The sequence below is a fragment of the Megascapheus bottae genome, chromosome 20 (assembly GCF_031878675.1).
Source record: "Megascapheus bottae isolate mThoBot1 chromosome 20, mThoBot2.hap1, whole genome shotgun sequence".
Lineage (NCBI taxonomy): Eukaryota > Metazoa > Chordata > Mammalia > Rodentia > Geomyidae > Megascapheus > Megascapheus bottae.
This window is the reverse complement of record NC_143528.1, coordinates 14250684-14277158: the sequence shown is the minus strand read 5'-3', so window position 1 is coordinate 14277158 and position 26475 is coordinate 14250684. Positions and strand designations below refer to the sequence as shown.

The 26475-nt window shown below is 35.6% G+C and overlaps 1 long non-coding RNA gene and 1 pseudogene across 1 annotated transcript in view; both read left to right on the top strand.

The window, feature by feature from the left end:
• LOC150049196 (uncharacterized) overlaps nt 1-26475 on the top strand; it is a 90510-nt gene that overhangs the window by 11567 nt on the left and 52468 nt on the right. The gene's annotated exons all lie outside the window — the stretch shown is intronic.
• LOC150049197 (spermatogenesis-associated protein 17 pseudogene) lies at nt 18060-18953 on the top strand (annotated as a pseudogene).

Genomic DNA, 26475 nt, shown 5'->3' with positions numbered 1-26475 from the left:
TTCAAGTTAACAAAAGCTCAGGAAATTATTCCCTCCATACTACTCTCACTTTTTCTCCTTGGAACAGCGCTTACTCACCATTTTCACTAATCGTTTAAGTCCCTGCCTTATTGACTAACATTTCATGGAAGTAGCCTTATCATCTGCTATATATCACCATCTGTGTCTTACTAATGTCTACCACAAATGCAGGTTCAATGTATACGTGCTTTGTAAATTAGTAAAGTGAATAAATACTCGATCATGCATACAATGCAATCCTGTGCTTTCTGGCAGTTTTTACATATTAGCGTGGGCTTGCCTTTAAACAGCACCTACAGTCTTCAGCAAATCAACATTCTACATAGTTCTTTAAATTATGGGCCTCTCATTAGATGTACTACTAGAGTCATAATTAGACACAACACAAGTTCATTTTCTGGAAGTTCAACATTTAAAACTGCAAAATCTTGGTACCCGTTTCCCCCCCCACACACACACACGGGTACCAAGACATGTGAAAGGGTATCAATGTATGTGAATTAATGCACCTTCTATCTGGCAAATATCATGTAACCCTTTTACTAATTACAATTAAAAAATGTGAAAAAAATAAAATAAAATAAAAATAAAACTGCAAAATCTGCTGAACTATTCCTCTTGTTGCAGTAGATGAATATTGCTAGAGCTTCCTACGGACAAGTTATGCAATTACTTAATGAACAGGATTCTTAGAAAAGAAATCTAGTTCTTTCAAAGTTTATCTGAATGGGAACCACCTCTTAAAACACTTCTCCAAAAACAAAAACAAAAACAAAAAACAACAACACTTCTCCAAATGCAAGGTAAAGTTCAATAAATGAAATCCTACATGGTAGATTTGATATAACCTCTTGCTTGTTTCTTTCCTTAGGCTGTCCTTTGCTGGCTATTGTGCAAGACACAAGCCTTAGATCAGTGACACAGTTGATTATTCATTCCGTCTTTAATGTATATATTAGATCTGATGTGACCCTTAAAACTAAAAACATGCCATTTTATTTTCACTTTTTTGTTGCGGTTGTGGGGCTTGAACCCTGGGCCTGGCACTGTCCCTGAGCTCTTCAGCTCAAGGCTTCCACTGTACAACCTGGGCCATGGCAACACTTGTGGTTTTAACTGGTGGTTAATTGGAGATAATTCTCATGAACTTTCATGGCCGGTTATCTTTGAGCTATTGATCCTCAGATCTCAGCCTCTTGAGCAGCTAGGATTATAGGCATGAGCCACCAGCACCAGCTGAAACCTACTATTTTTGTACCCTGTTTTTACTTTTCTTTTCACAGTCTACTTTTACAACAATCCTATGAATTCCCTTTTCAGGAACTATTATCTATCTGTCTGTCTGTCTGTCTGTCTGTCTATCTATCTGCCTACACCCTAGAAAAACTATCTGCCTATCTTCATAGAAATTTGGTAAAGGTAGAATCACGCCCTTGATATAATATCTAAAATATTGTGGACCACAAATACAGTAATTATCATCTTATTACCTAAAAGAAGATGCAAATTAGCACAACAATAAATCTGAAAATTTTGAGTCTCTGAAAATGAAGGTGACAAATATCAAAGTACTTCTACTTACAAATCTTATTTTGTACATAAAAATGAATTATTTATTGATCCACAAGATGTGGTATTTGTACCCAATGGAATTCTATGCTGCTGTCAGAAAGAATGACATTGCCCCATTTGTTAGGAAATGGAAAGACTTAGAAAAAAATCATATTAAGTGAAGTAAGCCAGACTCAAAGGAAGTTAGGCTCAATGGTTTCCCTCATTTGTCATAATCAGTAGAAACCTTGGGCTCTCCTAGCAGAGATTTGCAATAGAGCAAAACCTTGTTACAAAAGGCCATATAGTAGGACGTTAAATGAAAGGATCTCTAGGATATAAAAATATAAGCCATATAATGAATGATTGTTGTCCTTAAGGTACTATGTTATCTCTCATCTCTTTTGCTGTCCCTTGGTTACCTCATATTGTTACAGTATCTCACTTTGTTACCTGATATATCGGATATATTTGTATTTGGTTATTTGAAATTGGATATGGAAGGGGGGAAAACAAGATGAGGGATGGGGATGGGGGTGAGGGAAATGGGGACCAAGACATGCGAAAGGGTTTCAATGTATGTGAATTAATGCACTTTCTATCTGGCAAATATCATGTAACCCTTCTATTAATTACAATAAAAATATATGAAAAAATGAATTATTAAAAGATTGAATACCTTCTTTTTTTTCCTTTTTTGTTTTTTATTGTAATTAGTAAAAGGGTTACATGATATTTGCCAGATAGAAGGTGCATTAATACACATACATTGATACCCTTTTACATGTCTTGGTACCCATTTCCCTCCCCCCCACACCCCCCGCCCGTCTTGGTTTTCCCCCCTTCCCTATCAAATTTCAAATATCCAAATACAAATAAATTCAATATATCAGATAACAAAGTGAGATACTATACCAATATGAGATAACCAAGGGATAGCAAAGGAGATGAGAGACAACATAGTACATTAAGGACAATTATTCATCATATGGCTTTTGTTTCAATATCCTGGAGGTCCTTTCAATTAGCTTCACATTATATGGCCTTATGTATCAAGATTTTGCTCTATTGCAGATCTCTGCTAGTAGAGCCCAAGGTTTCTACTGATTATGACGAATGAGGGAAACCATTGAGCCTAAGTTCCTTTGAGTCTGGCTTACTTCACTTAATATGATTTTTTCTAAGTCTTTCCATTTCCTAACAAATGAGGCGATGTCATTCTTTCTGACAGCAGCATAGAATTCCATTGTGTACAAATACCACAACTTGTTGATCCACTCATCAACTGAGGGACATCTGCGTTGGTTCCATATCTTTGCTATGGTGAATAGTGCTGCAATGAACATTGTTGTGCTAGTGGATTTAGTATGTCCTTGTTTCTGGATGGTTGGGTAAATGCCAGGTAGTGGAATTGCTGGGTCAAAGGGGAGTTCTATGTTTAGCCTTTTGAGGCACTGCCACACTGCTTTCCATAGTGGTTGAACGAGTTTGCACTCCCACCAACAGTGTAGTAGTGATCCCTCCTGGCCACATCCCCTCCAGCATCTGTTGTTATTCGTTTTCCTGATCCTGGCCATTCTAACTGGAGTGAGGTGGAATCTTAGAGTTGTTTTGATTTGCATTTCTTTTATGACCAGAGATGTTGAGCATTTCTTCATGTGTCTATAGGCCATTTTTGTTTCTTCTTCAGAGAAGACTCTCTTTAAGTCTTTGGCCCATTTTTTAATGGGATGGTTGTTACTTTGGAGGTTAGTTTTGGAGTGATTCAATTTTTTGAGTTGTTGATATATTTTAGATATGAGGCCTTTGTCTGTTGTTTGGTTGGTGAAGATCTTCTCCCATTCTGTAGGCTTCCTGATTAGTTTACTAGCTATGTCCTTTGCCATACAAAAGCTCTGCAGTTTAATGCAGTCCCACTTATCCAGCCTTTCTCTGATTTGTTGTGATTCTTGGTCCTTATTAAGAAAGTTTTGACCTGTGCCAAGGAGGCCTAGTGTATCTCCTATTCCTTCCTGTAAAGTTTTCAGTGTGTCAGCTTTTACCTCCAGGTCTTTGATCCATTTGGAGTTAATTCTAGTGCAAGGTGACAACGAAGGATCCAGCTTTAATTTTCTGCAGGTGCTTAACCAGTTCTGCCAGCACAACTTGTTGAAGAGGCTGTCTTTCTTCCATTCTATTTTTTTGGCTCCCTTGTCAAAGATTAGGTGGTCATAGGTCTGTGGTTTAATGTTTACCATCATCCTACATGGTGATGCTGCCATCAGAAAGAATGACATCGTCCTTAAGGAAATCTAAACACATAGGAAAAAATTACTTTATGTGAAATAAGACAGACACAAAGAAACATAGACTCCATGGTTTTCCTCATTTATATCAATTAATACACATCCAGGATTTTCCTAGTAGATCACAATAGCTCAAGAGCTATGTGCATATGACCATATAGGATGAGACAAGCACAGTTTAGAGCAATGAGATAGGGTTGGTTTGACATAATTCTAATTACCTTCTCCATTAGCACCAATTACTGGAAAGCACAATTTTAATGGACAACACTAGAAAAGAGATTTCCAAGGATTTGATAAATCCACATGCATCATAGTTTTCATTTATCATACAATAATAGTGTAGTGTTCTTAAACCTGTTCTTAAAAGCTGTATAATATCCCCCACTAGTCGTGATTAAATATTTGTGCATTGAATTTTGAAACTTGTCTCTTACCATGTAGTAGTTGCCAAGGGACCTACTTTGATCACCGTGACCAGTGCTTGCATTTTTTAAATTTAAACTGTTTTATGTCAGCTGGACACAGATGGTTCACATATGCAAACTTAGCTACTCAGAAGGCTGAGATCTTAGGATCCCAGTTCAAACCCAGCCCAGGCATGAAAGTCCATGAGACCCTTCTCTCCACTTTAACACCAGAAAACCTGAAGTTGCTTCATGGTTCAGTGTGGTAGAGTGCTACCCTTGAGCTGAAGAGCTCAGGGCCAGTACCCAGGCTCTGAGTTCAATCCCCACAAGGAGTCTTAAGCAGAAAATCTTTAACTTCCAGGCTTATAATTACATCCAAATTACATTAATAATCTTTAGTTGAAATTCTACTTTTCTTAAGGATCACCTGTTAACAATGATAAGTCCCATCAGTTCAAATCTTTACTGAAGGCTTTCAAGTGTTTTACTTTTCTCTCTGCTTTTCTAGTGCTTTGTGAGTTATATCCAGATATGGAAAATCCAAGGCAAAATACCAAGGTCTTTGTATGAGAGCTTTCACTACCATATGGTAATCATTGCTTGGCAGTGATTCAGTGAGAAAGTCAATGGAATGGGGGGAAAAGCTGCTTTCTATTAGCACCAACTGGGACTAGATCCTATTTCTCACATAAGTAATCAGGACTCCCTGGTGATTTAGCAGCCTTGAGCCCAGGAGTAGGGAGAAGACAAATAGACTCTGGAAATATTCATGACACTAACTGTGACTTGAGAAAGGATGCTGTAGAGAGTTATAGTATTTGACTTTGCTATATAACTGAGGAGAAAGCAGTACACATCTGCTGCCAGTGACAAGGTGACAGATAAAGTGGATAGGGAAGTGTCTTGGTAAAAGTTGAAATGGTTAATAGACGACTTTTTTGGTAAAGTTGAAATAGTTAATAGACGACTTGACTAGTTTGAATAATTCCAAATGCCAGCAACTCTCCATTGTGATATTGTCAAGATATGTCAAGAAAAGTAAATGACAAATAAGAAAGATGATACATGCCACTTTTGAAAGCATATTGTTGATCACTAAATGGGTCATGAAGTAACGAGAAGCTATTATAGGGTGAAGCCACTGATTTGACTATAGAGAACACTACGAAAGAGTGTAACAGTAAGCAGATAGACTCCACAATGAAGTTATTATTGGCATGATTGTAACTACTGGAATCATATCAAAATGGGAATAACACGAATGCTTTCTATTTTTATGTTGTAAGCTTGTATTTCCATCATATATCTCTATATGTATCTTGATCTATAGATCTATCTATCTTTATCTGTCACTCTTATCCATTTTTGAACTGTTTCACATAAGTGGCTGTCAATGGCAATTTCTTTCCCAGCCTATGAACTTTGGAGGGTGGTAGTAACTCTGATTTTATGAGAAGAGGGCTGAATTGGCAACATAAAGCATTGAGAACAGCGGGTACACCTGTGTCACCCAAAATTACAGTTTTCATTGAGGTTAAGAATAAATTCTATGACAGGCTGTGGCTATGTCTTTATAGTTTTCAAGTAACTACTATTGTCAAAGTTATAAATGAGCAAAAGCAGCTCTCCTTTAAGAGTCTTCTTCCTGACTTCTCTAGCCACTGCTGCCTTATACACATTCATCTTTTTTAGACCTTACTGACTAGATGAACACAGTAAGTAGATTAGAATGAGTGACTTAATAGATATACAAATGGATAAACGCTTATGTGTTAATCAAGTCCTTATCATTTGCAAGCAATACATAATAAATTGATATAGCTTAAGCCAAACAGTGTTTTTGTAATATCATTTAGTGATGTTAAACATCAAAGGAAAAAGTAATAAACAAAGCAATAAAAAAGCTTAAACACAGAAATATCTAGGTGAATAGGTCCGCTGAATTAAAAAACATCATCTAACATAGGAGGTAGCAAAAGAAAAATGTTTGCCATGTGATATAATGTAGAAAAACAAAATAAATTTGTTGCCAAGTAAATGTAGTTTCTATAGTTATGAAAATACCTCATAGGCCCCTGTTTTCAAGTCTGGATTCTCAGTCAGTGGTGCTATTTTGAGACATTCTAGAAACATTTAGAGGAATGTATAGTTAGAGGAAGTAGATCTTCTGTAGTTGTACCTTGCCCTGGCCTCTTCCACCAATCTTTTCTGTTTCATAGATGCCATTTTTTTCTCCTTTCTGGAGACATTTTGTCTGCACTTTACCATTTCCACAATGATATGTAACCTCACTATAGGTTCATAAACACAGAGAAAACAAGTGTATTATTCAACCACTGAAACTGCCAATCAAAACAATTCTTTCTTTCTTGTAAATTATTTTTCACATACATTAATCACAGTGATTGAAAAGCTAACAGAGACTATAAATATATAGATACATCGATGAGTACCAAATACTTATTTCTGTTAAACCGTTCTCCTGAACTCCAGACTTAGAACTCTGATTACCTATCTGATCTGTGTATCTTCAAAGCTTATAGTTATGTGTACTAGTCAATTTGTGTTTTGCATGTTCTGTCCTGCCTGAATGACTTTCTAGTCTGTCCTCTCAAGGATTATTCTTCTGAAACTAATTCAGATTGTTTAACTTTTTCCATAATATCTTCAGGCTCTTTCTTTCACTCTATGCATATCATCTGGTTTTACCTTAAACAACAGTGCCTTACTGGCTAATCTGCATCCTAACCACTTTCCTGAATCCTCTATTTCTATCCTTTGTTCACTCTGTGGTAGCTACTCCTACTCTATTAATTCAGTTAATGTACTAGTGTTGATCCTCGGAAAAATTTTATGTTGCTACATGTGATGATTAATAATGTGTTGAACAGACAAAGAAAGAAGCCCTGGTAAACAAAACTTCCTATGTTTACAGGTACTCGCGAGAAAAAGAGATCATGCCTTGTTTTATACATGAGGTTTCAGGATTTTGATCAGGTGCCAGAAGATATTAGCAAGGAAAAAAAAAGACTAGTCTTTGATGGAGACACAGGGAAAAGACAGGACAAATTAAACAGTTTAGGTTTGCATGTTGTGAATGATCTCTGAGTCCAAATTGGTCCTGAAATGATTAAGAAAGAACATCACCTTCTTTGGTACAGAGAACTAGTGTAAGACTTAACTCCTTAGCCTGTATACCAAAGGCATGCCTCTCATGCTCTGAGGTCTGCACAAGCTAATCAGCTCTGACAGGACCATCTCTCTTTGGGCAGAAATTGTTTTGTTTCTGTTTGTTTGCTTGTTTTTGAATGTTTTGTTCTTGCTTTATGAAGCAGTCAAAACAACATAAAAATAGGATAGGAAAGGGGGAAAACAAGATGAGGGGCGGGGGCAGGGGAGGGTAATGGGAACCAAAACATGAGAAAGGGTATCAATGTATGTGAAGTAATGTACCATCTATCTGGTGAATATAATGTAACTCTTCTATTAATTATAATAAAAATTATATGAAAAAACAACAAACTATAAATTTAAAATATACAATGAAAAATTTTCATTGAGGGGAATCAGTAAATCCTTTGACATAGAAATATTCAAGATCACTTTTGCTTTTATCACATTTTCAGAAACAAGCAACATGGACTATTCTGATATAAGAAGGATTGGACAGAGTTTCGTGGACTAGGAATTAATTCAGAAATGACTCTACTCTCTAGAAAGGGACAATTTTCCATTTCCCCGTAAGGCTACAGGTTATTCCTTGAGAATTTATCTTGAGATTTTCTTTTCCTTAAATACTTTTCCCAGACCTATTCACGGCTTATTTCTTCATGTAATTCTGGTTTTTGTTCAAACATCACCGACTCAAATTGGCTTTCCTGCCCCTCACCATGTTATAATAACGTTGGCTCTAACTGATGCCACAAGCCACGTACCCTGTGCATTTTATCTCTCACCATTACAACATCAGCTCATGATTACTGAGACAGTTCATTTTGCTTCCTATTGTAACTTCAGTGCCAAAAAAAGCTGAGTAAAATACTTAAATTTAGAACTTAAGGGTTTGAAATACCTACACCTAATATTTAAAATTGAAAATTTAGATTAAAAAAGAATATAAATACTTTGAGAATATCTTGGGGAGTCTTCTTTATGAGGTGGGAAAGTGTATTGTAAAATCCGAGTCTGTAAAGTAGTCATACAAAATGTCATTCTGGATTGTGAGATTTTCTATAACAGCAGTAGCTATTTATATTTTATTTAATTTTTATGTAAAAAGGTTTATGGTCTTATTTGTTAGGTAAAGTGTATATTTCTATTTGGATATGTCACCCTTCCCTTGCTAGTTTCAAGTTTTCCATTCCCTTCACCACCCACAAGTTGTAGAGTTCATTTTCCATACAACATCTCATGGGTACCACTGTTGTCTTTAGTCACCATTTCCCCATCCATTTCTGTTCCCCTACTAATCTTTTCAAAGAGAGATAAGTAAACAAACAAGCCAGAAAGAAAAGAAAGCAGAAACAGAATAAAAATCTCCTGGTTCCATTTCCTGGAGTTCATATCAATAAATATTATTTTATTATATATTTTTACAACAATGACCTACTTTGTTTGCCATTAGAAAGGCAACTATGAGAGTGATAATTTGGAGAGGAAAAAGAATCCAATCAGAAAGAGGGAGACCAACTGTCATATTGAAGAAAGAAATAAAAAGTAATTTAACAACTAAATGGTCTAGGAAGAGTGCTAAAGGTTTAAAAATTACTTCTATCTTTTAAAAAAATTCTTCCAGTTTTGTGTTATAGGCTTTTTATTTCTTATCTTAGCAAAAAGTAACTTCCTTAGATTATAGTAAATTAGGCCAAATTGATTTATGTGCTTACAAATTAATTTTTTGCTGTTAGAGTATCAGAGCAAGCAATGCAGTGGCCTGCCTAAGATTAAGAGGACTGTCAGTAGAAGGTAGGTGGGTGACTAATTGTGAAGAATGCTGGGAAATGTGATGAGGAGTTAATGACACTTGATGGCATTAATTAAGATACAGGGCCTAAGGGAAGAGATTTAGTTAAGGCAGTATGATGATTGTGGTGGCTTTCTTTGACTTCTCACGCATGGGACATTTTACATTGTGTTCCTGTGTAGCAAATCCTCAGAAATTTGGTTTTATTAATTTATAGATGTTTAGTGGGTTTTATTTCACTTTTTATTTTTGTAAATAGCTGTTTTATGATTTGTTATTACTATTTCTACTCAAAATATTTCCCAAAATTTGACATGAAAAAATCCCCCAGTGAATGAGCAGGAATGACTTCTCACATAAAAAATGTAAATACAACCCCAAAGCCAGCTTCTCTGGGAATCACGTTGCGTTCTGTTGAGAAGCCAAGCACAGATTGGCTGCAGCACACCCAACATAAGTAATGATAAATGGTGGGATATCAAATTGGAACAGGTGTCTAACAGTGTATCTCAAGGGTTGGTATTGGGCCCAGTCTTATTTTACAGTCTCATTAAGGATCTGGAAAAGCAGGTACCCAGTATGTGAAGCTCAGAGAGGCTCTGTAAAAACATGGGAGTGGGGGGGGGGACATGCAATAACCTGCAGACACAACTTTTATTATTTAACTTTTCCAACATAACAGCCTGCTTTCAAATGAATGGTGAGAACAGTCATGAAGTTTTCAACTATCATTAGATGTATGACAGGGGAAAAATGACAATATATCATGACATCCTTTATGTGAATGTTACCTACTGTTTAAAAGATGGGAACAATAAAGGAACAATAGTACTGAAATTCCAGAAGACAGATGTACAAGGATCAGAGTGCAAGGCCACTTCAACACCCACTAGAGAATTTTCCTAGTCTTCATGAGTCCCAACAAACAATTCCTGCTGTAAGAAAAAAAATGGAACACTAGTGGCAAGAAATGGGTTAGCTATGTTGGAAATGACAGGTCTAAATGTTTCCTGATACCCTTATCTATGTTTACTTGCTTATGAAGAGAGGGAATAACAGCCCTTACACACCTATAACACTTTAAAAATGCTGGGGTGCCCATTACCCTCTATTGCAGATCTCTGCTACTAGAGCCCAAGGTTTCTACTGATTATGACAAATGAGGGAAACCATTGAGCCTAAGTTCCTTTGAGTCTGGCTTACTTCACTTAATATGATTTTTTCTAAGTCTTTCCATTTCCTAACAAATGGGGCGATGTCATTTTTTCTGACAGCAGTATAGAATTCCATTGTATACAAATACCACAACTTGTTGATCCACTCATCAACTGAGGGACATCTAGGTTGGTTCCATATCTTTGCTATGGTGAATAGTGCTGCAATGAACATTGTTGTGCTAGTGGGTTTAGTATATCCTTGTTTCTGGATGGTTGGGTAAATGCCAAGTAGTGGAATTGCTGGGTCATAGAGGAGTTCTATGTTTAGCCTTTTGAGGCACTGCCATACTGCTTTCCATAGTGGTTGAATGAGTTTGCACTCCCACCAACAGTGTAGTAGTGATCCCTCCTGGCCACATCCCCTCCAGCATCTGTTATTGTTCGTTTTCCTGATCCTGGCCATTCTAACTGGAGTGAGGTGGAATCTTAGAGTTGTTTTGATTTGCATTTCTTTTATGACCAGAGATGTGGAGCATTTCTTCCTGTGTCTATAGGCCATTTTTGTTTCTTCTTCAGAGAAGACTTTCTTTAAGTCTTTGGCCCATTTTTTAATGGGATAGTTGTTACTTTGGAGATTAGTTTTGGAGTGATTCAATTTTTTGAGCTGTTGACATATTTTAGATATGAGGCCTTTGTCTGTTGTTTGGTTGATGAAGATCTTCTCCCACTCTGTAGGCTTCCTGATTAGTTTACTAGCTATGTCCTTTGCCATACAAAAGCTCTGCAGTTTAATGCAGTCCCACTTATCCAGCCTTTCTCTGATTTGCTGTGATTCTTGGTCCTTATTAAGAAAGTTTTGACCTGTGCCAAGGAGGCCTAGTGTATCTCTTATTCCTTCTTGTAAAGTTTTCAGTGTGTCAGCTTTTACCTCCAGGTCTTTGATCCATTTGGAGTTAATTCTAGTGCAGGGTGACAAAGAAGGATCCAACTTTAGTTTTCTGCAGGTGCTTAACCAGTTCTGCCAGCACAACTTGTTGAAGAGGCTGTCTTTCTTCCATTTTATTTTTTTGGCCTCCTTGTCAAAGATTAGGTGGCCATAGGTCTGTGGTTTAATATCTGGGTCCTCAGTTCTATTCCATTGGTCTTCAGGCCTGTTCTTGTGCCAGTACCAAGCTGTTTTGAGAATTATAGCCCTGTAATAGAGTCTAAAGTTTGGAATTGAAATTCTGCCTGCACTGTTCTTTCTGCTAAGAAATGTTTTTGCTATACGGGGTCTTTTATTATTCATATGAAATTTTGAATTGCCTCTTCTATTTCGTTAAAGAATGCCATTGGGATATCGATGGGTATTGTGTTGAATTTGTAGATAGCCTTTGGCAAGATTGTCATTTTCACAATGTTGATTCTTCCAATCCAGGAGCATGGGAGGTTTTTCCATTTCCTTAGTTCTGCTTTAATTTCCTTTTTCAGGGTTTTAAAGTTTTCGTCAAAAAGGTCCTTTACATTCTTAGTTAAGCTAATTCCTAGGTACTTTATTTTCTTTGAGGCTATTGCGAAAGGAGTTGCTTTCCTGATTATTGCCTCGTTCCTCTCACTGTTGGCATAGAGGAAGGCAGTTGATTTTTTGAGGGTTAATTTTATAGCCTGTTACTCTTCCAAAGTTTTGAATCAGCTCAAGGAGCTTGGGAGTAGAGTCTATAGGATTCTTTAAATACAGAATCATGTCATCTGCAAAGAGGGATAGTTTTATTTCCTCTTTCCCTACTTGGATCCCCTTTATGCTTGCTTCTTGCCTTATTGCACTGGCTAGGAATTCAAGTACTATGTTAAAGAGTAGTGGAGAGAGTGGGCATCCTTGTCTCATTCCTGATTTTAGAGGGAATGGCTTTAGATTTTCACCATTAAGTGTAATACTAGCAGTGGGTTTGTCATACACAGCCTTTATTATAGTGAGGAATGTTCCATGGATTCCTAGTTTCTCCAGAGCTTTTAATGTAAAGGAATGTTGGATCTTGTCAAATGCCTTTTCCAAGACATGTGAAAGGGTATCAATGTATGTGAATTAATGCACCTTCTATCTGGCAAATATCATGTAACGCTTTTATTAATTACAATAAAAACTTTAAAAAAATGCTGGGGTGCTCTAAAAAATGCCAATATGTGGGGATTATCCATTGAGACAATTTGTATCATTGATTAGAGATTTCATTTTAAGCCCTTTCACTTTATATGAATTTAGGGAAAGTGTGGTTCCAAAGTCATCTGTAGAGGTGTCCCTGAGGGTTCTGAGGGTGTCAGAAAAGACAGGCTAAGTAGGATAATTTATAATTATCTCTTTCATCATAGATCTAGAGTGGTGGCTAAAATTCATGGTAAGGGAAAGAGCATTTTTTTGAAGGGAAAGGAAATAAAGGGCCTGAGAAGTCCAGTGATTTGCTCAACCCTTGAATGGGAAATGGGGAAGATCAAATCAGTATCTATAATTCAGTAAATTCTGTGCTCTTTCCAATTTATCAAGGGATGCTCTTCAAATATTCCATATGCTTTCCTACGCTCTGTGGCTTTTAGATTGCTCAGTTACAGACTGGAATTATAAACTAGCAATTCTGTCCATTAACTTCTCCATTTTACTATTTACAAAAAAATATATAGCATTATCCAACCAAGTCTCTATTACTGTGCACAGGGGAATTTACATGTAAACCATGATGAAACCAGACACTCAAGATTCAATCCTGTAATCCTAGCTACACAGAAAGCAAAACTGAGCCTCATGGTTAAAAGCGAACCCAAGCAGGAAGTTTGTGAGACTCTTAACTCTGATTTGTTATGGTCAATAAAACAGAAATAGAGTTAGAGCACCAGGGGTAGAGCACAATCTGTGTAAAGAATCTAAAGAATAGCAACCTGACCCTGAATTCAGACCCTAATCATGAGCCTGTGGCATGTAGAAAAATAAACCTTTGCTTGATTTAGGGTCTGGCTTGCTAATACTGATTTATGTAGTCTGTCTTGGCTGAGAAGACAAAACTCAAATAATGATCAAAAGAAAAAAGTACATATTTCTTAGTGATATTAAAATGTATGAACTCAAGAATTATAGAGATTATCCAGAAATTTTACCCAGATTTACTGACACGGTGTGGGACATATTTGTGTAGCCAATCAATCACAAGTTTATTAGCTCACAATAGTGAATTATGAGTCATGAAAATATGAAATATGTTATGCTTATTTGCATTCCCATCCATATTTCAATGCAGTGGTGCTTTTCATTTGTCTTTTCTTCAAATACGAAAAAATTTTAGGGCCAGGAGTTTGGCCTAGTGGTAGAGTGCTTGCCTAGCATGCACAAAGACCCAGGTTCAATTCCTTGGTAGCACATACATAGAAAAAAAAGCCAGAAGTGGTGCTGAGGCTCAAGTGGTAGAGCTCTAGCCTTGGGAAAGTCCAAGGACAGTGCTCAGGCCCTGAGCCCAAGCCCAGGACTGGCAAAAAAAAAAAAAGAAAAAATTCTATTATTTTGGGAATAAAACTGTTTCTTTTCAAATAATTTACAATATATTTTTAGATGTGGGTAAAAACATGCTAGGGAAGCACTCTACCACTAGGCCAAACTCCCAGATACATAAGGTCATATAGGATGAGGCTAAATGAAAGGACTTCCAGGATATAGAAACACAAACCATATAATGTGTGATTGTTGTTCTTAATGTACTGTGTTATTTCTCTTCTCTTTAGTTGACCCTTGGTTATCTCATATTATTACAGTATTTACCTAGTTATGTGATATATTATACATATGTTTATTTGTTTATTTGGAATAGGATAGGGAAGGGGGAAAATAAGATGGGAGGGGTGGGTGAGGAAAATGGGGACAAAATATGAGAAAGGGCTCATATTTGTGAAGTAATGCATCTTCTATCTGGCAAATATAATGTAACCCTTCTATTAATTACAAAAAATATATTTTTTAAAATGGAGGCATTTGGATTAAGCCATATTTCAGTTTTGCTGGCCATATAGGAAATAAAATCTGGGCACTGGTCTTGACAAGGTAAGTATAATGAGGTCTTTGTAGTCCAAACACTATTTTAAGAGAGTAAGGACAGGAAATCGATAGCAGACAATACTGAAAGTAAAATCCTAGAATTTAAAATTTATGATACACAACAGTTTCCAATAATGACATATATATTAGCTATCCTTAAATAAAAACACATTCTATGTGTATGAAAGGATGCTAAAGATTAAACTCAGTATGTGATTGACAACTAAGGTACACTACCAGCATTTACTAGCTTTGGAATAAAAATATTTTAAGTGAATGTACACTAACATTACTGAATTCAAGAAAATTGAGAATCTGCCATGTGCTTATTTCTGTAGTTGTAGCATTTATTTGGGTAGTTACTACAGGGAGATGCATGTATAATTCCAACTACTGCCATATAGTGAGACATTTTTTTCCACAAAAAGAAAAATGAGAGAGAAAGAGAGAGAGGGAGGGAGGGAAGGAGCGGGAGAGAGAGGAGTGAAAGAGGGAAGAGGTAGAAGCAAAGAGAAGAGGAAAAAGAGTAATGGGAAGAATGATAAGAATTGAAAAGGATGCAAGGATGAAGGAAAAGAAGGAAGAAAATTAATATTTGAAGACATTAGCTTGAGGTTAGCCCTGGGTAATTCTGGGGTACCCATATAATCAGAGAAAATAAAAAAATAAAAGTATGACCCAGAATCCATATACTTATCATTATGAAATACCAAAAATTTTGTAGACAAAATAATAAACACAGTGGTAGATAAATATAAGATGGTAAGGGTTAACATTATTAATGAATTGAAGATTAATGAATCAGCTATATATCTTGACCTTTCAGTTTATGAGAATGGCAGGAGGCTTGGTTGGGGTAAGGGAAAGTAAGCAGTAGCAATGTGCAGATCATTGTAACAAGGAAGGACCCAGTGGACCATGAAGTGAGAACACTGTGTAACTTGTAGAGTAGGGTTTCTTCTGGTTATTGGAAGGAGAGAGAAAACCAGAAATTCTCTAAGATGTGGATCTTGCAGAATAGGATAGTTGCCTACATACTTCTTGTATAATACTACAGGTGTAGCAGAGTAGCAGAGGATGCCAGCTTCTGGAGTTACCTTACAGTCATGTTGGTACTGTCTGTCAGATTGCAACAGAAGAGGGCTTCACTAGAGGCTAAAAAATACCAGCATAAATGTATTAGCATCAAACTCAAGTAAGAATACAACTGAAATGGAAGTATAACATCCTAATGAAAGGATTTTAGTAGAGAATATCCAGATTGATCTAATTCTGCTAGATCCAACGATAGCCATACTTTCTCCAAGGTTTTTCTATTTTGTTTTTCCCTGCATATATCTATCCCTCCATATGTATGGATCATTCAAGTTGCTTGAAAATATATCCCACAACAGTCAGAGAAAATAAAATACTGAATTTACATTTCCTCTGATTGCTTCAGAAAGTTAATAAAGATCTGGAAAAGTAAATATAGAGAATTCACTGCAGTTAGCGAATGTTTCTGCAGAAATGGTCTAGCAGTTTATAGACAGTAAGCATATTTTATCTGATGCTTAGTAACTGAAGCCTAAACATAGGTGGCTTCTGACACCATGTCATGTTGGGACAAACTGCTCCAATTACTGAAGCAAATTTAGCATTCATTGAAGACTCTTGCCCTTAATATGAGACATATCAGAAATCATAGAAAGAGGAGCATAAAATAACCAACTTTGGTACAATAGTTTCTTTTGTTTCTTTTGCTACAGAGAAACGACAAAGAAAACAGAATTTACATATTTATTTGGTACCCTCCTGAACCTTTATTCCAAAGATTATAAAGCAAGATAAGGTAAAGCCACCAGCACAACCATGTTTACTGCAGTACTAGTCATAATACTCATGGTATGGAATCAGCACAGATGTCCCACTGGACAAACAGATCAATAAAATGGTATGTGTACAAAGTAGAATTTTACTAATCCATTAAATATAATGATATAAAGAAATAGAAAGACTTCAGAAAAGTAAGTATAGTGTGAAGTAAGTCAGACTCAGGACACAAAAGATGCCTGTTTTCCCTGCAACATGGAAGTTAGAATTAGTTCATAAACATAAATAAATGTTGGGTAATAAGTATATGCAAGTGAATTAGCTGAAATATGGTAGAATCAAGGGTGACCTCACATAGTGTAATTACTTAAAATGACAAAATTAAAGTACAACAAAATAAATGCCAAGAAATTGTACTTGAAAGGACTGGGATACAGTTAAGAGAGGAGTAATGAAGTGGACAAAGGAGTGACAATGTAGCTAAGAATTCAATGTTTATCCTACAAAATTAGGAAAACAAGGGAAAGGGTAGATGCATAAGGCTAAATGAGGCTGGTACTGATCAAGAGGCAGAGAATTTGTGAACCACTTTAAATTGTAACTTTGTTAAATGGGAAGTGGTACAGCCACTTACAGATAATAAAAATAATATTTTTCAAAAATACTACATTGAAAAATGCATTTACAAATACTAGATTTGTTCAAAACCAGGTTCAATTTTGAAATCCATAATATCTATTTAAGTGAAAAGTAAACTGCATTTGGCTCTACAGAAATTAAATCTTAACTGAGTTCTATGAGGTCATGACAAGAGTTTTATAGGGAGAGGTGACCAGAGCTTGCATTTGGAATGGACTTCTGGCTAATTGTGGTTCTTTGGGTGAGGAATGGACCCAAAATCTATTCCTAGAATATCTCTTTTGAGAAATTCTGTTCTTTATTCTCTTTCAACTAGTGTTTTCTTGTTACCTCCTAAATATCTAGAAATGTGCCTGTATTTATGAACACATATTCACACATATATAAATAATATGCATTGTCTCCAAATTTTGGATGAGCTGGCAAGCAAAGTGATATCAGTTTACAAATGTCTGTCTTTTGAATTCATACAAGAATTTTGTTCTAAAATAGTTCCTTATAACAGGATAGATAACAAGTCAATTTTATTTTCTTTGACAAAAGATGTTGTTCTTTCTACACATCTGATATATCTATGTCCAGATTTTGGGGTCTTCCAGAGAGTCTCCTGGAGCTGTAGCCCTTTGGTTGCTCCTTTCCTAGCACAGTGCAATCAGAAATGTAGCCTTCTGGAGCAGGGCTCTACTTCTTCAAGTGCCCCCACCCCCACAGCTGTGAGTAATTCACACAAGGCCTTGTGCTTGGCAGCTCAAAGTGGTCCTATGGACATCAACCTGGATAGGCGTGTGAGGAGCTGGAAGGCAGTTGCCTTCACTGGAACTTAAAAAAATAAAACAAATATAGCTCCTCTGTTTTAAATATGAGGTGGTAACAAATATTCCTAATTTCATTATTTTTGGTGAGTAATTCAATATATATATATCAGTGAATTTTTTTTACTATAATCTGTTCTTAGCAGCAATTATTCCAAGGTATTTCAATAAATGGATCATAGAAAGACACGTGGCATAAGTACAGGATGTCCTTCATAGAAAGACACATGGACTAAGTCCAGGATATTAAGCTATGGTCTTCACTCGGACATTGTTTTTTGTTTGTTTGTTTAGTTTCCTTTTGTTCATTGAGCTTGAACTCTGGGCCATAGCACTGAGCTCTTTCAAGTCAAAGTAAATGTTCTGCCACTTGGAGCTTCAGCTCAACTTCTGTTTTGTGTGGTTAATTGGAGATAAAAAAAATCTCCTGGGTATATATAATTCACCATTCAGGAAAGAGCCTGACCCATGGGAGCTGCGGCTACTGAAGGCTAAGCCTTTACTGCACCGACCACCGAGAGTGAAGTATAACAATACACCACCAACCTGGACTAGTGGCTGGAGTGCACGAGTGACCGCTCTTTCCCACGAGCTTGCTTGCCACCCATTAATAGGAAACTATGCCAGGGATCCTTCCGAGATATACACGAAGTATTAGAACGTTATAAGCCTTTGGAACCCACGTTGCGAGTGGCTGAACCAATTAATGAGTTAAAGTTGGCCAGAAAGGTGCTCAAAAGACAGGAACTGTTGCTAAATGTAAATGATAATATATTTTTGCCATTTTCTCGCTACAACAAAAAAGAAAAATATACACCATTAATACATTCATCAAGCAAATACCATCCTGATTCTCCAGATAAGCATCAATTTCGAAGTGAGAACCCCAAAAAAATGGATATCTGGTAAGAATTTCCAAACTGTATTACCATCGTTTGATCTCTTCTCAAAGTATGGAAAATTGTACTCAAAAGCTGGACAAATTATATAAAGAAAACAAAAGAAGACGAAATATAAAGATGAGGTTCCGCTGTGAAGTAAAGGTGGACTGGAAAAGCCCTCTGCCTGGAGCCCTGAATTCTGTTTCCATGGCTGAAGAGTGACCTTGACCAGAATGTCTTAAACCTCTGTACCTTCCTCTTTCTGTTACCTGTCAGAAAAAATTCAAAAACTATCTTTGGTTCATTTAAAACTTCAGATTAGAAGCAAAGTATAAATAAGAATCTTATATAGAAAATACACTTAAACCACACTTCCTATCATTTGATAAACTAATATTTATTTAAAAAAAAAGAATTCCTTTCTCTTGGCATCCTTTCCAGTATTTATTTTTCATCTTGATAACAGCATTCTAACTAGGATGAGATGGTATCTCATTATGGGTTTTAATTTGTATTTCCCAGATTATTAGTCATATTGAGACTTTCTTTCATTTAAAAACTTTTTTTTAAAGATGAGGTTTTATTAATAGAGCCCAGACAGGCATTATGTCTCCTGCCAAAATCCTTACTACTACACACCACAATTGTATTTGGTATGATTACTTTCTACAGAGGGCTATGTGACCCCTGAGGTTTGATCACATGTGTATCTCATCTGTCCAATACTAAATGTGCATTTATCAAGCAAAGCAGGGCATGCCCAGTGCATGCTATTCCAGCAAGGCAATGTTCAGGGAAGGTGATCAGCCTCTAGAAGCAGCCTTTCTCATGCTAAGCCTCAAGTCTATTCTTGGTTACTGGAAAACCAGTTCAGTGCCTAGCATCTTGCCACTTTTGTAATCTCTGGAAATTGTATTTGAGATCACAATTTCCCCTTTGTGACAGGCAATTAAATTGCTCTTGACTGAAAAAAAAATCTCCTGGGGATTTTTCTGACTGAGTGTCTTGGAACTGTGATCCTCAGATCTCTGCCTTCTGAGTAGCTTTGATTAAGGACATGTGATAGCAGAACCTGGATTTACCAATATTCTTAATTATTCTTCACCATCTGTGCTATTTGGAGTTATTATCATCAGTATCCAGATAAGTCACAATAGCTCAGTTGAATAGACTGATTAAATGTAGTGAAGAGGGTAAATGTAGTGAATGTAGAAATTTTCAGAAAAGACAATAACAGAAATTTCAGAAAAGAAGTTTCTCAAAACAGCCTTTTTCCTTTTACTCTGTATTACTTAAATTTATTGTGATTAAGCAAAATGATTTCCCTCAAACAATTACGTAACTCATTATTACAACTGAAGGAAACCATAATGTTTATGTTTCTTTGGCTCTGGCTTATTTCACTTAATATGATTTTTTCCAAAATCTTTGCATTTTCTTATGAATTAGGCAATGTCATTCTTTCTGATGGAGGCATAGAATCCCATTGTGTATATATGCCATATTTTCTTGATCTATTCATATACTGAGGGGCATGTGGGTTGGTTCCATATCTTAGCTATGGTAAATAATGCCACAATGAACATAGTTTTGCTGGTAGCTTTAGTGTCATAGAGGAGGCTCTTCACAATAGTTCAATAGCTATGTACATATGACTATATAAATTGATGCTAAGTAAAATGAGTTTCAGGACATGGAAACACAGATTTTTTTCATATATTTTTATTGTAATTAATAGAAGGGTCACATTATATTCACCAGATAGAAGGTGCATTACTCCCCCTACCACCACCCCTCATCTTGTTTTTACTCTTTCCTTGTCCTATTTCAAATAACCAAATAAGCATATATACAATATATCATATAACAAGGTAAAATACTATAACAATATGAGATAACCAAGGGACAACAAAAGAGATGAGAGATAACATAGTACATTAAGGACAACAATCACTCATTATATGGCTTTTGTTTCTATATCCTGAAGGTCCTTTCATTTAGCGTCTACTATATGGCTTTATGTATCTAGGTTTTGCTCTGTTAGGAAAGCCCAAGGTTTCTACTGATTATGACAAATGAGGGAAACCATTGAGCCTAAGTTCCTTTGAGTCTGGCTTACTTCACTTAATATGATTTTTTCTAAGTCTTTCCATTTCCTTACAAATGGGACAATGACATTCTTTCTGACAGCAGCATAGAATTCCATTGTGTATAAATACCATATCCTGTTGATCTACTCATCAACTGAGGGACATCTGGGTTGATTCCATATCTTTGCTATAGTAAATAGTGCTGCAAAGAACATCGTTGTGCTAGTGGATTAATATGTCCTTGTTTCTGGATGATTGGGTAAATGTCAAGTAGTGGAATTGCTGGGTCATAGGGGAGCTCTATGTTTAGTCTTTTGAGGCACTGCCATACTGCTTTCCATAGTGGTTGAACGAGTTTGCACTCCCACCAACAGTGTAGTAGTGATCCCTCCTGACCACATCCCCACCAACATCTGTTGTTAGTAGATTTCTTAGTCATGGCCATTCTAACTGCAGTGAGGTGGAATCTTAGAATGGAAACACAGATTTTTTTTGTTTGTGGTTGTTGGTTTTAATGTATTTTGTGAAGTCACTTCATTTTTTTGTCCCATCTATGGCTTATCCTCTGTTATCACTGGATCTGATTTTGGTACCTGGTATATTGTATTTACTTCATTTGAATTAGGGAAAGTTAGAGGAACAAAAAAATGGTGAAACAAAGGACAAAAGTTAAGCTAATGTTACAGCAATATTCACAAGACAGTATGTTGTAAATGAACTTCACAACTTTTTTTTGAGGGGGGGATAGTTGAGGGTGGGAAAGCCATAGAAAAACATGGGAGTTGGTAACAATATTGGACAAAAATGTAATCACCACCTTACATATATTATTGTAACCTCTTTGTACCACACCTTGACAATATATTAAATTAAAAAGAGTTAGGGAACTCAAACTTTCAAGGGCTGAGTGCTGAGCCTCTGATAGCCCTTTTATAATGTCTTGCTTTCTTTGTTTTCTCTGTACTCAGGGAACAAGAACTTCAGTATTCCTTATCTTTAACATAAAGGCTCTATAAAAGATCAAAGAAATTTTAGGAAGTGAATATGATGAGAAGAAGAAACTGTTCCAAAGATAACTCTTACCAGTATATTAGCTTATTTAACAATATGGTTGAAATCCTGGAAGTGAGCTCTTTGGCTATGACTTGCTTTATTATTTGCAATGAATAACTTTTCCATAGCCAACCCCGAACCCCAAACTATTTCTCATTATTTAAAATTAGATATCAATGTTAAGTCTTAAATATATATTAATAAATATTAACAAACATATTAAATAACATTTCAATTAGTAAAATTTATTTTAGATTCCCTTCAGTTTCACTTTGACATAGACCTCATAGCCTTGGGAAGACATATGTTAAGTAATACAGTGATATAATTGTAGAGGTCTGGCATGCTACTTAATGATATTAAAAGACTAGGCTAACAGGAGGAATTTTCTCAGTGCCAATTTTGGAAGTTTTGCTAAACAGAACACTCTTTTCAAAATTCAATAAGCATGCCTGATAATTGTGGAAGCCTGTCCATTAAACAAATGAGATTCACAGCAATAACAATAAAATGCCAGTAAATTAAATTATCTAGAAGACAGATATGATGGTGAATGTAGATGAATTCTTTAAACAAATTGTTTCAAGGATCATTCCAGTTATTTGTTGAGTATAATGCACATGAAGCATATGATATTTTAGCCCCTATATATAATTCTGTACCTTATATATCACATGATATTTGGAGACCATTTAGTGTATTATATTATCAAAGCAAGATATTCTCAAAATATACAAAGAATTCAACCAAACCAAATCTTTAAGAAGACTTAAAGAGTCATTCTCTGAGTTCTATTCAAGGCTATACTTTTACCTGGTTGACAAACACATATGCTATAATTATTTTATTTCAGAGGTCAAGACAATGGCAGGAATTATGTAACTATGCACATTTTAATTTTAATGTACTGCCACATGTTTATTTTCTCCTAATTTAGCAGGCAGATCCAACACAAATAATATACTAAATATCTGTCAGTATGACCAAAAATAAACATGCTCAAAGTAAAAGAAAAAATCAGTCAGAAAATATTGCAAAGTCCTTTAGAACGCATAGTGATTCAGCTAGATTTAAAAGAAGTAATATTTGGTGACTAAGAGTCTGGTCTCTTAGTTGATTCCCGAAACCATTTGAGAAATTATCCTCAAGGTATATATGAGGATTCTAGTTCAGAAGAATTAACTAGTGTGCAAACTAGTTAGAGAAAGGAGGAAAGGAAAGAAACAGAGTAAGAAAGAGAAAGAAAGGAAGGGATGAAGGGCGAGAAAAGGAGGAAGAAGTTCACACGAAGTCTTCCAGGGTGGGGTACAGTAAATAAAAAAGAGGAGGTGAGGCAGCTGTACCAGTATTTAAACATGGATCAGACTGCAGTCTCTGTTACCAACATTCATTCAAGTCATGTGCTGAGTAGAAGAAGAAAATAGTTATGACTACTAAAAAATCAAAATGCTTAGGTGCGATTGAAAAGGATAGCATTGCTTTTAGTAGATCTACTGAACACAATCATTTTCTAAGATTCTGTTTCATCTGAAAAAGAATTAAAATAGCAGCTTTGAAAATGGCTCAGGTCAATAGCCTCATATGGTAACTGTAATGACCTCTCTTTGATCATGGCTAGAACTTCTAATGAGGCCTCTATTTTGAGGGAAGAGGAGACAATGAGCTATCTTACTTGCTTTCTTACAGACCTCTTCAAAGCAACTACTTGGAGATAAAAGATTCAATGAAGTTTCTCTTTCCTGGCATGCTACTATAAGAGTCAGAAGAGTTGAACTTGAGAGGGGGCATAAGTGCAGTTAGACTAATTATTTTTAAGTGTATTATTATAGATGGGTTCCTTCCATTTCTGATATCCAGCAATTTTAAAATGTTTGATTTTTAATTTATAAGTGACTTATTGGATTAGATCAATGTTGAGCAAATCTATTTACACACTTTAATTTCTTTACTCAAAAGAATTTTTAGTATAATTTGTTATATATGCAAATAAATGCATAAATGAAAATTTATTGGAATAGATTTCCTCTTGTATGCTACAATCCATGACTTTACTGAAAAGATATTAAAGCAAATACTAAATTCATTTTAATAAATTAAAAATATTACATATTAGAATGTACTTAACAAATTGTTTTATTAGCATTAAATTGCATTTCATTTCTGTATTCTACTTGTTATAGATAGTTCAACCTGTTTTCACAATTTTTAATTTCAAGGTGATTGAGCTTCATATCTCAGGATATTATAATAAAATTGTCATTTTTAAGCACAAAGAAATTTTTCCAACTTTAATAACTAGCAGTACATATAAATGCTTCATATTCCTTGCAAAACTTTTTCAAAGGAAGAATGTCAATGACAGATTTTAAAGAAATCTCAGTTCTCCATTTTATACAGTGATTTCAAAACTTTGTATTTTCTAATCTAGTCAATCGGGTAAAAGTAAGTGTTCAATAAAGGTGCCCCGAATAAAAACATAAGCCAACATAAACCAGATAGTCCCTGAGCCATAGTGGTTACTAATGCCTATTATTTAATTGCTCATAGCAGTGGTATAAAATTATTTTTAGGCATTTGGGAGTGTTGTCTAGTGGTAGAGTGGTTGCCTAGCATCAACATTGACTACCACACAGATAGAAAATAGCTGGAAGTGGCACTGTGGTTTAAGTAGTAGTGCCCTAGCCTCGAGAAACACCAGGGACCATGCCCAGACCCTGAGTTCAACCCCAGGACTGGAAAAAATAAGTAATATAGTGAAATTATTTTTAAGAAGTCACTAAACCACAGCTTGGAAAAGATGTTGCTAGTCAGCTCTTTGGTTCCGATTCTCTATAATTCCAGCAAATAGGTGAATTAAAATTGCTAAAGGTTATAATTTAAAACACCCTAGGTATCTAAGATCTTTGTTCAGTGCTTAGCAGTTTGAAAATAGTCAGGGCTATTGTGTTTGCTGCTATGTATTAACCTGATTACTGGCCTCATTTCTGACACACAGTAATACAGAGCATAGTGATGTAATGTAAATACACTAAATATTTGAGGAGATATTTTAATAATCATACATTAGTTGTATAACTAATATATTCGCTATGAAATAGGTACTAATGTATATGTTTGAGAATTTCATCGTAATATTCCCAAACACGTATGCTTCCTTAACAGCAAGTGTTCACTCAAAAGTATATTATGTCATGATGATGTGAATGCACTTTTTAGTCAGTATTTCTGGCATTTTCTTGTCATTATATTTTATCCTTCCTTAGGAAAAGGCACATATTTTTCTAAAATAACTAAAGGCTATGTTAAAACCAGATTTAGAAGATATACTTTCATTTGTTTGTACAAATGTTTAATAAGAATGCTTAGATTTTTTTCTTCAAATAAACAAAAGAAAAAGCATATTGTGAATACCAGATTATCTTAAAAATTCACTTATAATTAGCATCATCTCAAATCTTGGCATGTTTCCTATTAAAATATACATTTTCTTTCCATTTGTAAGTAGCAGAATTTATTGCACATTTACAGCTTCTTAATTGTAGCACTATTTTTTTGCCTCTCAATTCTAAATTCCAGATTGATTCTGGTTGATTCTTCTTTGTATGTGCAGTGTCACTTACATTGCCTTGTTTTCCAATTTTTAGACTAAAATTTAGCTTCACGATTCTTGTTTGGTTATTGTTTTTCTGCTCGTGCTTAAATTCATGTCCTGAACTCTGTCCTTCAACCTTTAGGTTACCACTCTACCACTCAGGCTGCAGCTCTACCTCTGGCTTTTTTGGGTGGTTGATTGAAGATGAATGTCTATAAACTTCCTGCCTATAAGCTGGTTTTCAACTCAGATCTTCAGATTTCACCTTCCTGCGTAGCTAGGATTAGAGGCATGAGTCCCTGGTACCTAACTTTATCCTCTTCCCCTACAACATGAAAGCTGTTTACTCTAAGTTCCAGAGAATTAAATGAAGTTTAATGATTAATGTTTTGTTGCATTTGCCATTTTGGGTAGCCATGCTACCAATAAAAGGCCAATGTTATTGTTCAATTTGTTTAAAAAAATAGAAAGAGTTGAGAAAACATGTTTTATGAAGTAAGATAACTGCAGAGAAAAAGACTGCATGGTTTTCTTCATTTGTGGTACCTAAAATACACGTATAAATCTTGAAGGAAGCATATTGGGTGGTATGCAAGTGGTTAAAAATGAACTAACTGAAATATACTAAACTATGGAGAACCCTGATACTATAACTCTTTAGAAAGACTAAGTCAAGTCCAACAGAATAACTAATAGCAAACGGATACTTGCCAAGTGTCTGGGGGCAGGGGGTTGGAACGGGAGAGAGGCAGAAGAATGAACAGGGGAAGGGAATATAACACGGGCAAAAATGTTCAATATATAACCTAAAATTAAGAATGAAGGAAGGGGTGGGATGGGTGCCCGTAGGTGAGAGTATTGATTGTCAAAAAAGCACTACATTCTTAAATTTCTTTGTTGAATTGCAACCCCTTTATACAACTACAAATAATAAAAACTGAGTTTTAAAAAGGCCAATGAAAGCTTTATGATCATGCAGAAAAGGTTGCTCCATTAAGCTGATTTGACCCCATTCATTTTTTTCTTGCTTCTGTCCCCCTCCTTTCTCTGCCTGCAATATAGGGGTACATTTAAGTTTCTGAATTCATTTCTTACTTCAGATCTGTGAACTGGAGTATAGAAACCAAGTGCTAAGAATAGTTTGATTACAGAATAGAA